The sequence below is a fragment of the Salvelinus alpinus genome, chromosome 17, assembly GCF_045679555.1.
Source record: "Salvelinus alpinus chromosome 17, SLU_Salpinus.1, whole genome shotgun sequence".
Lineage (NCBI taxonomy): Eukaryota > Metazoa > Chordata > Actinopteri > Salmoniformes > Salmonidae > Salvelinus > Salvelinus alpinus.
In genome coordinates, this window is record NC_092102.1 from 39,209,337 (window position 1) to 39,223,142 (window position 13,806).

A 13,806-nucleotide genomic window follows, 5' to 3' on the forward strand; every position below is an offset into this window, starting at 1 on the left:
CACACAGCAAATAATTATCAGAGCGGACATGCTCTAGAGACCCCAGACTGCCCAATCAACTGTTCAACAACAGACACCCACAAAGCCTTCATTTATCATGTCTGTGTGTGTGTGTGTGTGTGTGTGTGTGTGTGTGTGTGTGTGTGTGTGTGTGTGTGTGTGTGTGTGTGTGTGTGTGTGTGTGTGTGTGTGTGTGTGTGTGTGTGTGTGTGTGTGCGTGCGTGCGTGCGTGCGTGCGTGCGTGCGTGCGTGCGTGCGTGCGTGTGCGTCAGGCTAATTACCAGCACCAACAACCATTCCCAGGGTGCGTCCCACTCATGACCTCTCTCCCAGACAGACACTGTGATGCTCGCTGTCCTGGGATAGGGGAGGTGGGTAATTAACCATCCATTACAACAGCAGGGGTCCATACACACACATACACACACACACTCACAACACGCTGTCTTGCAGGGACTGAGGGGACTGTAGGAGGGGGTGTAAGTTTAGGTGGTTGTGTTGGGTCTTGGAGTGGGGGAGGAGGTCATCGTTAATAATCTGTGTTTAACAGGGTCTGAGGGGTCATTGTTCAGCCAGGCACTAGGAAATGAGGGTGTGTATACGTGTAGGGGTGCATGGGGTTGTATTTTCATGGTATTGTACTGGACTGGATGTCCAGTGTTCAGGTTATTATTCCAATACTTATGCCCTGATTGGGACTACCAAGCATACTTATAATGTCAACTCTACTGCTATTTCGTTGAATCATCCCACTGGAAAACTGGTTGAATCAATGTTGTTTCTACGTAACTTCAACCCCCCAAAAAATCTATGTGATGACGTTGAGTCAACGTGGAAAACTGATTTGATTTGCAAAAACGAAGGGAATTTAGTATTTTATGCAACCAACTTTTACCTAAATCCTATGACATTGTACTTTTTTGTTGCTGATTTCACATTGAGTTTACATTAGTTGACAACTCAACCAAATGTAAATCAAACTAGACGTTGAAATGACGTCTGTGCCCAGTGGGATATCTCTTTAGTTGCTTTTCCATTTAACATCAGTACAAACAGAGTACCATGATGTGCTGTCACAGCACGCTTCGTTAAGTGTGTCTGATTAAGATTAAAAATAGATTACAGATAGATGAAAATGATCCTTGTAGTGATTAAGTAATGATCTCCTTGTCATGTGTTGTGGCAGTAGATTAGTTAGGTCTGTGATCATCTTGTCCTGTTGAAATGAAGTTGGTTGATGGTTTTTAATGATGTGGTTATTGTTCTTGTATCTATCCATACTAATATGAATTATGCTAACAATGATATTAGTCATCAATGATGAGAGAGCAAATAACAGAAGTCAGAAAAACACTACGTAAGATCACAATCCATCATATTCTCTCCAAGACATGTTAATTTCCACTCAAACTTAGTTTTAATGACATTTGCAACAATATCCTCACTCAATTTCAACATCTAATATATTTTACATCAGGGGGAATATAGAGTAGGGTGCAGGTGTGATGGAGATACACAATCTCATATCTCAAACCTTCTGGACAATTTTTTCCCCCAATCCAACCCCTGTCCCAGCTGTTGGCTGGGGGAGACTAATCCTGTAAGTGACCCCCCCCCCCCAGCCCTCCCCAAAAGCAGGGCCCTAAAGCAGTTACACCCCCTCTGCCGCTCCACCCCTTGGTCCTGGGCGTCATCATTTTCCAGCAACCATCCATCTTCAGCTAGCGATTAATTCTCCTGGTTTCCGCGAGCCGCCCATAAATCCTGGCACACTTAATTAATTTCGCGGGGTCTCCCGTAAAGCGGAGGATTGTTCTCGCAAAAGCCCATATTAATTATGCTATTTTACAGGCATCTCATTGAAGGCTGTTTCATCTTTCATAATTACATTTGCAACAACAACGAGGGCAACAAAAGGAGCCTAATTATGCGTTTGTCGGCATGCTCCCTCACAATAAGTCAACGTTAGCACATGGTCGCGTAGCGGTGGCGTTAAGACGCTACAGAGACCAGCTCAACCCGGCAGGATCCATGTACAGCTTGATTCCTGCATTGTGTTATTGTTATTATTGTTGTTATTATTGTTGTTATTATTTGAGCGGTGGGGAGTTGGAAGGAGGAGGATTATAATGCAGAACATATTGGAGGGTTTGGCGGTCGGCTAGAGGAGGTTATTGTCATGTTGAGACTATATCTCTCATCAATCTTCTCATGGAGATAATGGAACTTCTCAGCTAATCTTCTTCTGCTGTGCACAGTACAGCATGACACTAGTCACAAGTCAACCCCTCACCCTACCTCCTAACCTTAAACACCACAGCCCCTAGCCTGGCCCCTTGACAAGTATTTTGGTTATACTGTAACTCTACCAAGCCCTTTGGTTATAGCTCTATACTAGGAGGTGGAATACTGTAACTCTACCAAGCCCTTTGGTTAAAGCTCTAGGCTATAATCAGTCCCTAATTAGAGACCGATTTACACCTGGGTCACAAGGTGTGTTCAATTAATTATCAGGTAGAACAGAAAATCAGCAGGCTCCGGACATTTTAGGGTCTAGGGGTTAGGGGCTAGGGGTTGACTCCTCTCCTCTCCCCTTCACCCCCATCCTCTCACCTCACTCTCACCTCCCTCTCCCTCACTCCCCCTCCCATCCTCTCCCCTCTGCCCCTCTCCTTGCCTCTCCTCTCGCCTCCTCTCCTCTCCCCTCCTTTCTACACCCCAACACACTGTGTCCCACAGGTCACTCTGCCATAGGGTTAGTGACAAAGGCTGTGCTAATAGCCTCCTACTCATTTAACCCCTGTATACCTCCCCGCCTACAGACTCACACAGCCAGCTCTGGGCTGTCATATAGCATGCACTGCACACGTCACAAACCCTAGACGCGCACACAATCCACACATGCTCGCACGCGCTGCATGCAGCACACCACTCACACGCTGATACAGCAGGCAGGCCTGTCATAAGTGTGCAGTGATTCATGGTCTGTCATGGCTGCCTGGTGGGTGGTGTGTTTCACAGGCTGGCTGGAGGAGAAGATGGAGGAGAGACGGAGGGTGACGATGTGAACGTACAGTATGTGTGTTTGTGTGGATAAATAAAAAGGTGTTGGGGTGTAGAAAGGGGATGAGAAATTATAGGAAGGGCTAGTGTGCGTGTGTGTGTGTTTGTGTGTGTGTGTGTGTGTGTGTGTGTGTGTGTGTGTGTGTGTGTGTGTGTGTGTGTGTGTGTGTGTGTGTGTGTGTGTGTGTGTGTGTGTGTGTGTGTGTGTGTGTGTGTGTGTGTGTGTGTGTGTGTGCGTGCGTGCGTGCGTGCGTGCGTGCGAGTGCGTGCGTGCGTGCGTGCGTGTGCTCGTTGTCTGTAGTAATGTTACTTTTGATCAGTGGTGTTACAGTTGACTGCAGAGGGGCCTTTCACCTTACATTAGCCTTTACAGTAGGAGCCATGGGCAACAGCAAGGACCATAAGTCCTGTCACAGCGACCTTGTGTGTCTGTGTGTGTGTGTTTCTTCTGTGTGTGATTTCTACCCTCTCCTCCCTTGTCAAGGCCATTGGTGATCAGTGGAGGTTAAAAGTTACAAATCACCCTCCACCGCCTCCCCCTTCTCCCCTGGTTTCCCCCTCATAACACACACACACACACAAACATACACTCCTCCATCTGTCCCCCTTTTGCCTTATAGGGTACCCTTTTGGGCCTCAGGTCTCATTCGTATTCGGGGGCCGTGGCTCCTGTGATGTGTGTGTGTGTGTGTGTGTGTGTGTGTGTGTGTGTGTGTGTGTGTGTGTGTGTGTGTGTGTGTGTGTGTGTGTGTGTGTGTGTGTGTGTGTGTGTGTGTGTGTGTGTGTGAGTGCGAGTGCGTGCGTGCGTGCGTGCGTGTGCGTGCAGGGCCGTGGCTCCTTGTGAGGGTCTGCGGGGACCAGAGGGAGCGGACGGCAATTACTCCTCTCGTTTAATTGCCGTTATCATTTTAGCAGGCTGACAGAGATGGATCACCCTGCAGGCCTTCAGTCTCTACTACTACTGTCTGGATGGGGGGATGAGAGGGGAGAGGAGAGAGGCAAAAACAGGCAGAATAATCAAGAAGAGAGATATAGAGAGAAAGAAGAAAAGGAAGAGAGGGGGTAACCTGCAGCTTGATCTACAGGTTGACTGTGCAGAGTAAGACTCATTAGTGATGGAAGACTATCGATACTTGAATTATTCTGTTAATGTAACTAAGTGAGCTGGATTGCCCTTATTCCTTTCTACCTACACTTGGCTTACCCTGGGGGAAGCAGGGGAGGAGTGAAGGAAAAGATGAGTTGGTAGCGAGGTGTGTGTATGTGTAGGGGTTAAGGCCTCAGATGGAGGTGTATTAGTGTAGCCCAGCGTGAAGCCTGGCTGGGGCCTAATGAGGCACTCCTCTGCACCTCCATAACTCAGGACCCGTAAAGCTGTCACTGGAATTAAGAGGCAGCCATTATAGGTGCCCATACGTGTGCCTGGGCCAAATGAAGGAGCTGCAAAACGCCCCAATCCCAAGGGCCAGGAGAAAGAGATAATTTTAGCTTCTTAGTGAATCATCTTCAGGGCAGGAGCTGGGGTTCCTCTACCTCTCTGCTTCAATATGCATATGTGTAAATATAGAGACACACTCTCTCTTGTTCTATTTTTCTCACATATGCACAACACATAGACAGAACTAGAGATTCTCCACCCATATGACCTGGATAATTATATTTCACTTCAATATGAACTTACACAAAGACAAACATACAGTGTAGTGCTGAGCAATCAGTGCTTTTTGAGGTCGGTTCGGTTTCGGTTTGATTATTAAAAAAAACATCTCGTTTTCTATTTCCGTTTCACTTTTTTTTAACATTATATGCATTTTGAAATAATTACATAAAAAATATTTTTGTGCTTTTATAATGGAAATTCCAGAACCACAAATAATGAACATTCAATTACCAAAACATTGAAAATATTCCATTCTCTCTGACAGGTCCGCATTGGGTAGACATCAATGGATTAATAGGAAATTACTATGAAATAGTAAAATATTTCAGTTGTGTATATTACTTAGTTTGATGACTTTATTATTATTCATTTCTTAATGGGATAACCCACCCCAACCACTAATTCCTATGATTAACACTGTAAAAACGTTTAAAAAAATGTTTTGTTGTTATATCAAAGTTGGTAGCAACATGTGAAAATCATTGTGGAAATCTGTTGCAGCTCAAGTCAACTACAAAACAACAATACAATGCTCTCTCTGGGCTGGCTGGCTAGCTAGCAAACATAGTTATACACAATAATACCACAGAGTTTCTAAACCCAAAGGCACAACATTGACTTTCGGGAACGCTTGCAAATCAGACCAAACCGATCAGGCCGGAGGTTTAACCCTCCTGTCGTCCTCGTATTGTGTTTAGACTCCGGGTCACCCTGTCCCGTCTTGGCTAAACGCCCAATGGGCACAAGTGTGACAGTATGCGTGTGAACAGCCTTTGCAGATGTATTTCCTACACCTGCAGCAGTATCCTGATGAAGACAGCTTGCCTGTCGAAACGTTGGTAAATTTTATATTTTTGCATCTGAGCTCCTAGAGTGTGCGGCTCTCCTTTATTTTCAAGTTTTTTACTCCGCTAGCCAGCACCTCGCCTAAATAGGTGTGCGTTTCTTTTTCTTCTAGACTACACCTGCAGCACACCATGTGTGTCTTGGAGTCCTTCTTTGGTGGGCAGAGCTGACACCTCTTCCTCTTACATGCCCCAGTGACCGGGCCAGCGGCGGGCTCCTCATTCTGTTGACGAGCCGTAGCACTCTGTAGGACTTTGACAAGCTTCGGTGCGGGGGAGATGCTGCCTTCTTTGGATCAGCGGCTTCACAAGTGCCTTTCCCAGCTGATCCAGGAACACCCTCCTCTTGTTCCGCTTCCGGGGCATCCAGTCAGGCTTGATCTCTCGCCATATGACAAAGGCCGACACGTCGAGGATGTTGTGGAAGACGACCAGGGGCCAGCGGGCAGTCATCCGTCTGCAGCTGTACGTGCCGACCACCTTGTCTAGGTTGTCCACGCCGCCCTTGTTGCAGTTGTAGTCTAGGATGACGGCCGGCTTCCTGTCGCGGCGATCGCTGACTTGGGCCTCTGTGTGCAGCGTGCTCAGAAGTAGCACGTTCTTATTTTTCTTTGTCAGGTAGGACACTAGAGTGGTGGTGGGCGTGAAGGCAAACCTGGAGGACAGGACCTGTCTGGCCTTTGACTCGAGCAGCGCCGGCGGGATCTCGGCCTTGTTCTTTCTCACCGTGCCCACCATGTTGAGGTTCCTCTCGAGGAACCGCTGTCCCAGTTCGTAGGAGGTGAAGAAATTGTCACACGTGACATTCCAGCCGCTCAGTCCCGTTGTCAGATCGAGGACGACGCGCATCCCCTGGTTCTTCTCGGGGCCTCCGCTGGCCTCCTTGCCGGTGTACACTTGCATCTCCAAGCGTAGCTGGACTTAGCGTCGCAGGCCACCCACGACTTGATGCCGTATTTCGCCGGCTTGCTGGGAATGTACCGACGGAAAGGACAGCGGCATTTGGCAAGGGGAGAAGAGATTGGTGTAATTACCACCTCATGGGGGGCAATGAGTGCTACGTTATAAATATACTAGCTCTCTCTATACACACACACATACACGCGCACGCGCACACACACGCGCACACACACGCACACGCACAGTACCTCTGAACGGGACCAGTTGCTCGTCCAATGTCACGTCAGGCCCCGGGTTGTAGAGGGCCGGCAGCCGCGCCTCCCAATGGACCCTGACCTCTCGTATGGCTGCGAGCTTGTCCGTGGCGAGCCTCGCGGGTCTCGACTGGCGTTCGTCGAATCGCAGCAGCCTCGAATACTTGTGAAAGACCTTGAGCGGCATGGTGGCTCGGAACACGGTCCTGCCGCTCTCTGCGTCCCACAGGCTGGCCGCGGCCCCGCCTCGGGACCTGTAGACGCCCGCTAGGATCAGCAGCCCTACGTAGGAGCGCAGATCGGTGGCGTCCATGGCTCGCCAGCCATCGTCGTATTTTCTTGCCCCGTGCAGATTTGTCATTTCCAGAATTATCCTTTCTATTGCCGGTGTGACGAACAGGTGGAAGGTGGACGCAATGTCGCGGGTGTGAGTCACGGCATAGGGTGTGGGGCCCGGAGTCTCGTCCGGCCCGGCGTGGCAGATCGCACGGGCCCTGTGGCGGCCGTAGGCCACGGGGGACCATTTGATTTTGTTGTTTTTTGACAGCAACGTCTCCCTTTGGGCTCGAGCCGAGGCGATCTCTTCCTCCTCTTGCTCTTGCTCTTGGGCTTGCTCCGAAGAGCCCGATGGCGACGCGTCGTCGTCCTCCTCCTCGCGCTCGGGGTTGTATTCCTCCCCGTCTTCATCTCCCGACACCTCAGACACCTCCTCCTCCTCGGAATCAGAGTAGTCTTCTTGATGATGGACACTGGAAAATATCTGTTCTAGGACCTGCGCCGCGGTGAAACGCACGGTCATGTCGACTTGGGTCCACTCACTGCCACTCACTGCCACTCACTGAGGAGCCGGGAAGAGCACGCAGCACAGGGCGACGATGACGGCGAGCATGACTTTGTGCGCCCCTGACAATATTAGTATCCTCTCTACGGCCGTTCGCCTCTGTTGGGCGGCGATGTGAATCAACGACGCGCGCGTGTTCACCCCTCCTGTTGCGCCACCGGGCCTAGGTCTCTCTGACCCGAGGACAGGTGCTACACACACAGTAGACACAATAACACATAGCCCTTGCTAGTGCTGGCTGGCTGGGTCACTCTGACCCCGAGCACAGAGGGGAGCCCTCCAAACGCAGGGCCTGGGTCACTCTGACCCGAGGACCACGGGAGGGTTATGAAGTCAATGAGAGAAGTGAAAAATTTGTCCTTAGTTGTTAATTTTCTCGAAATCTAAAGGCACAACCTACACTGAACAAAAATATAAACACAAAATGCAACAAGTTCAAAGATTTTACTGAGTTAAAGTTCATATAAGGAACTCAGTCAATTGAAATAAATAAATTAGGCCCTAATCTACTGATTTCACATAACTGGGAAGATAGATTTGCATCTGTCGGTCACAGATACCTTAAAAAGGTAGGGGTGTAGATCATTAAACCAGTCAGTATCTGGTGTGACCACCATTTGCCTCATGCAGCGGAACCCATCTTTTTCATCAGGGTTTTGATTGTGGACTGTGGAATGTTGTCCCACTCTTCGTCAATGGCTGTGGGAAGTTACTGGATATTGCCGGGAACTGGAACACGCTGTTGTACACGTCAATCAAGAGCATCCCAAGCATGCTCAATGGGTGACATGTCTGGTGAGTATGCAGGCCATGGAAGAACTGGGACATTTTCAACTTCCAGAAATTGTGTACAGATCCTTGCGACATGGGGTTGTGCACTATCATGCTGAAACATGAGGTGATGGCGGCAGATGAGTGGCACAACAATGTGCATCAGGATCTAGTCATGCTATCAATAAAATGAAATTGCGTTTGCTGACGGTAGCTAATGCCTGCCCATATCATAACCCATCCGCCACCATGGGGCACTCTGTTCACAACGTTGACATCAGCAAACCGCTCGCCCACACAACGCCATATACGCTGTATGCCATCTGCTCAGTAGAGTTGAAACCGGGATTCATACGTGAAGAGCACACTTCTCCAGTGTGCAAGTGGACATTGAAGGTGAGCATTATCCTTCTGAATTAGGTTATGATGCCGAACTGCAGTAAGTTGAAGACCCTAGTGAGGATGATGAGCACTCAGATGAGCTTCCCTGAGATGATTTCTGATAGTTTATGCAGAAATTCTTTGGTTGTGCAAACCCACAGTTTCATCAGCTGGTCTCAGACTATCCCGCATGTGAAGAAGCCGGATGTGGAGGTCCTGGACTGGTGTGGTTACACGTGGTCTGCGGTTGTGAGGCCGTTTGGATGTACTGCCAAATTCTCTAAAACGACATTGGATGCGGTTTATGGTAGAAAATGAACATTCAATTTCTATGGTAACAGCTCTGGTGGACATTCATGCAGTCAGCATGCCAATTTCACGCTCACTCAAACCTAAATATTTTACAGTGGCCTTTTATTGTCCCCAGCACAAGGTGCACCTGTGTAATGATCATGCTGTTTATTTTTTCCATTAGATGTTTTTTACTTTTACCCCTTTTTCCTCACCAAATTGGTAGTTACAGTCTTGTCCCATCGCTGCAACTCCACCTACGGACTCGGGAGAGGCAAAGGTCGAGAGCCATATGGGCACAACCCTGCCAAACCGCACTGCTTGCTTAACCCAGAAGCCAGTCAGAGCAAACATCATCCAGCTGGCGACCAAAGTCGCAGGCGCCCAGCCCTGGCACAAGAGTACGATGGGACAAGGAAATCCCTCCCCTAACCTGGACGATGCTGGGCCAATTGTGCACTGTCTCATGGGTCTCCCGGTCACAGCCAGCTGCGACACAGCCTGGGATCGAACCCGGGTCTCTAGTGATGCCACAAGCATTGCGATGCAGTGCCTTAGATTGCTGTGTCACTCGGGAGGCCCATGATCATGCTGTTTTATCAGATCTTGATATGCCATGTCTGTCAGGTGGACGGATTATCTTGGCACAGAAGAAATGCTCACTAAGAGGGATGTAAACAAATTTGAGCGCAACTTTTTTGAGAAATTAGCTTTTTGTGCGTATGGAAAATATCTGGAATGTTTGGTTTCAGCTCATGAAACATGGGACCAACACTTCACATGTTGCATTTATATTTCTTTGTATTGACAATACTGACTGGTTTTGTGATCCATGCCCATACCTTTTTTTAAGGTATCTGTGACCAACAAGCTAACATATGGCATTGTTTTAAGAAGGTCATACCAAGAATCATTTAGCTATTTGATTTAGAATTTTAAGACCCCCTTGAAGTATAAAAAAAATAGGACAAAACTATTGGATGAAACATTGAATTTGTCCTTCCTACTATTAGCCCATACAAACACATTAAATTACAGATTCACGACATGTAACAGCAGATAGCCCCTCCCAAAAAATCTAAAGGAAGTTTGTTCTGAAGTGTCTGTCCTATATCTGAGAGATATAAGAAAGATCAGGATTTTTTTATAAAAAATTTACCCCTTATTTTTGGCACTCAACTAGCTCCATATATACTTCCATTCATTATTTTAAACTGGTACCAGGGACCTTCAGATGAGTCTTGTGATGCTTGTGGGTGTTGTAGAGCAAAATAGTGAGAATCTCATCTTTCCATAGAGGGGTCATAATAGCTACAGATGATTTAGTGAGAAGACCGATTTCCTGGATGTCTCATGGTCTAGCTCTGCCACCTTTCACCACACATGCAGAAGTACATAATAGGCGGAAGTGCAACATGGGCGGATCTGGTGGATTGAGACGCATCCAATGCAAGAAAACAGATATCTCTAGCTTAAACTGACAGGATTTTTTTATTATGCTAATTAGATTTCTGCGGGGCCACGGAAATCGACTCTAGGGGGTTTAATTACCACGTTTCTGCGCTGAACTAGGTTGAATATTTGCTAAATGAAAACTACAACTCGCTTCAGCCCAGTGTCCCACAGAGTTCTTGACTTGATTTCTCTCGTGAATGATTTCATTTCTCTCTAGAGAAACGGCGTGTTGGGCAAAAGAATAAATGATCTAAATGGAATTCAAGTAATTGAACCCGACGTTGGTTAATTAGTCATTTAATAACCTTTTTTTGGGGGGTGGGGTAATAGTCACTCAGCACTAATACAATGACAAACTGCTTGTGTTCTCCTTGGAGAGGAATATGGTTCCCACAGTTTGGATCCATTCAACCAGGTATGAGAGTCTCTTCCTCACAACCAGGTATGAGAGTCTCTTCCTCACAACCAGGTATGAGAGTCTCTTCTTTCCAAAAAGTGACATAAACCAGACAATTAAGAGTGATTTGGGAGGAGATAGAGATGGATGGATAGATGAAGAATTGTTATAAATCTGCCCCTCCTTAAAGACTCTTTTATCTCTCTCTTTCTCCCATCTTACACACTCAGTCAGTGTGACTAAGAAGGTAAGGATGGGAAAGGGAGGATAATAAAGCAAGAGCATGGACAGAGAGTGATGGAGGGATGAAGGGGTCGTTTGTTCCTCCTCTTTGGGAGTGGCACCCCCCCCTCTCTCTCTCTATCTCTCTCTCTCTCCCTCATTCTCTCTCTCTCTCTCTCTCTCTCTCTCTCTCTCTCTCTCTCTCTCTCTCTCTCTCTCCCGCTCTCTCTCTGTGATATGAAAAATGAAATCTATAAGAGAGACAATAATAAAAATAGCAGTGTGAGTGGACAGGCCGGAGTAATCCATTACTCACAGCCGCTTTGGGCCGCGCTGTAAAAATGTGCTGCCCACTGCAAAAGCATGCATCACCGCCAGTCCAAAACAAATGGTCTGTCTCCAACGTATTTACCTCCAATTGTTCAAACGCTTGTGGGGAAAACCACGACACGTCCAGACAACTCAGACCTGTCCAGCTGAGAGAAGGGAGAGGGAATGAGAGAGAGGGAAAGAGAGAGCAAAAGGGACCGAGAGAGCAGGTGGAGAGCAGGTGGAGAGAGGGGGAGAGAGGGGGAGAGAGGGGGAGAACGAAGGATAACAACGTGGGAGAGAAGGACAGGTGAAGAAAGTAGAACAGAAAATGTTATCTGTCAGATGTACCCTCTGTTTTGATTTGACTGTAGTAGGCGTCCAGACATTGTCTTATGTGCTGCTTGGATGGTCAGTCTAATATTGGTCAGTCCATTAACCCAATCATAAGAGCAGGGTTGGGGAGCAGGGTTGGGGAGTAAATGATTACATAATCTGTTACATGTAACTGATTGCATAAAAAACTATAACTGTAATGAGTTATGTTACCAGCAAAAATATTTTAATCAGATTATAGATTCACACATTTTGCCTTATTTAGTTCCGCCTGAGACAGTCTGACCATTATGATGACACACCAAATGCGTTTGATGGATCGCAGGAAAAGAGCAGGAATAGGCTTTTGTAGGCTACAGTCAAGTGACTGTTGTCAGCATCCAAAGATGATCAACTTGTTAAACACTTGGAAGTAAGGACGACAGCAGTGGTGTAGGCTACAGTCAAGTGACTGTTGTCAGCATCCAAAGATGATCAACTTGTTAAACACTTGGAAGTAAGGACGACAGCAATGGTGTAGGCTACGGCGATACAGATATCACTTACAGGTATTATTGATCCAGCATCTACATAGCGTATTGATTTGAATCACACTGCTACTATCTCATTAAGCTATTTGTTCCTTACGGATTGTGGTTGTTGTGGATGGCTGTTCACAAATGTAAGGCCTATGTGTATTTTAACCCAATAATGGTTAAATTTAAGAAGTTTAAGCTGCCTATCAATCATTGTTTTTTGCAACCTGTAGGCAGCCAGTGAAAAACGCACTCGTGCAACAGCTGCATAGTGAAGATCCCAGCCTATGGAATAGAAATTTGAGAGAGTTCCTCCCTTCTAAACACCTATGTGGTATTGTGGTCCGTACAGTCAAAGACAAGTTTAATCTAAGAATGTATTGCTTAATCTGATTCATGCTCATTCAAATAAAATGTCCATAAGCCTAACGGACACATGCTCAAACTTGCACATTTTTGATAGACTTAAACAGCTGCACATAATCGAGATATCAAAGTGTCACCAACAAAACTGTAAACAATAGGCCTATAGCAAATGCAGCATATGGGATTCATTTTTCATATGCAAATGACACTTTCGGTAGTGCTCAAAGCATGCCATTCCATGAGAGCAGCATTTATTTTTCAACATGAAACAATGAGTCGAATCAGTCCTCCATGACAACAAAAAGAGCTACCAGCTCTCACAGTCTCACATCAGAATTACAAGTTCATTCAATTAGACCTTCATTTTGAAGTTGTTCCAAATGTCAAATATAGTGTTTGACACCAAATTGGTCTACACGGACAAGTTCTGGCCTGGTTTAGATCTTACCTGTCGGAAAGATATCAGTTTGTCTCTGTGAATGGTTTGTCCTCTGACAAATCAACTGTACATTTCGGTGTTCCACAAGGTTTCGTTTTAGGACCACTATTGTTTTCACTATATATTTTACCTCTTGGGGATGTTATTCGAAAACATAATGTTAACTTTCACTGCTATGCGGATGACACACAGCTGTACATTTCAATGAAACATGGTGAAGCCCCAAAATTGCCCTCGCTAGAAGCCTGTGTTTCAGACATAAGGAAGTGGATGGCTGCAAACTTTCTACTTTTAAACTCGGACAAAACAGAGATGCTTGTTCTAGGTCCCAAGAAACAAAGAGATCTTCTGTTAAATCTGACAATTAATCTTGATGGTTGTAAAGTCGTCTCAAATAAAACTGTGAAGGACCTCGGCGTTACTATTGACCCTGATCTCTCTTTTGACGAACATATCAAGACTGTTTCAAGGACAGCTTTTTTCCATCTACGTAACATTGCAAAAATCAGAAATTTTCTGTCCAAAAATGATGCAGAAAAATTAATCCATGCATTTGTTACTTCTAGGTTAGACTACTGCAATGCTCTACTTTCCGGCTACCCGGATAAAGCACTAAATAAACTTCAGTTAGTGCTAAATACGGCTGCTAGAATCCTGACTAGAACCAAGAAATTTGATCATATTACTCCAGTGCTAGCTTCCCTACACTGGCTTCCTGTTAAGGCAAGGGCTGATTTCAAGGTTTTACTGTTAACCTATAA

At 46.4% G+C, this 13,806-nt stretch overlaps 1 pseudogene; it reads right to left on the reverse strand.

Moving 5' to 3' along the window:
- Window positions 1-5,429: 5,429 nt before the first annotated feature.
- On the reverse strand, window positions 5,430-7,521 carry LOC139541875 (piggyBac transposable element-derived protein 4-like; annotated as a pseudogene).
- Window positions 7,522-13,806: the final 6,285 nt, after the last annotated feature.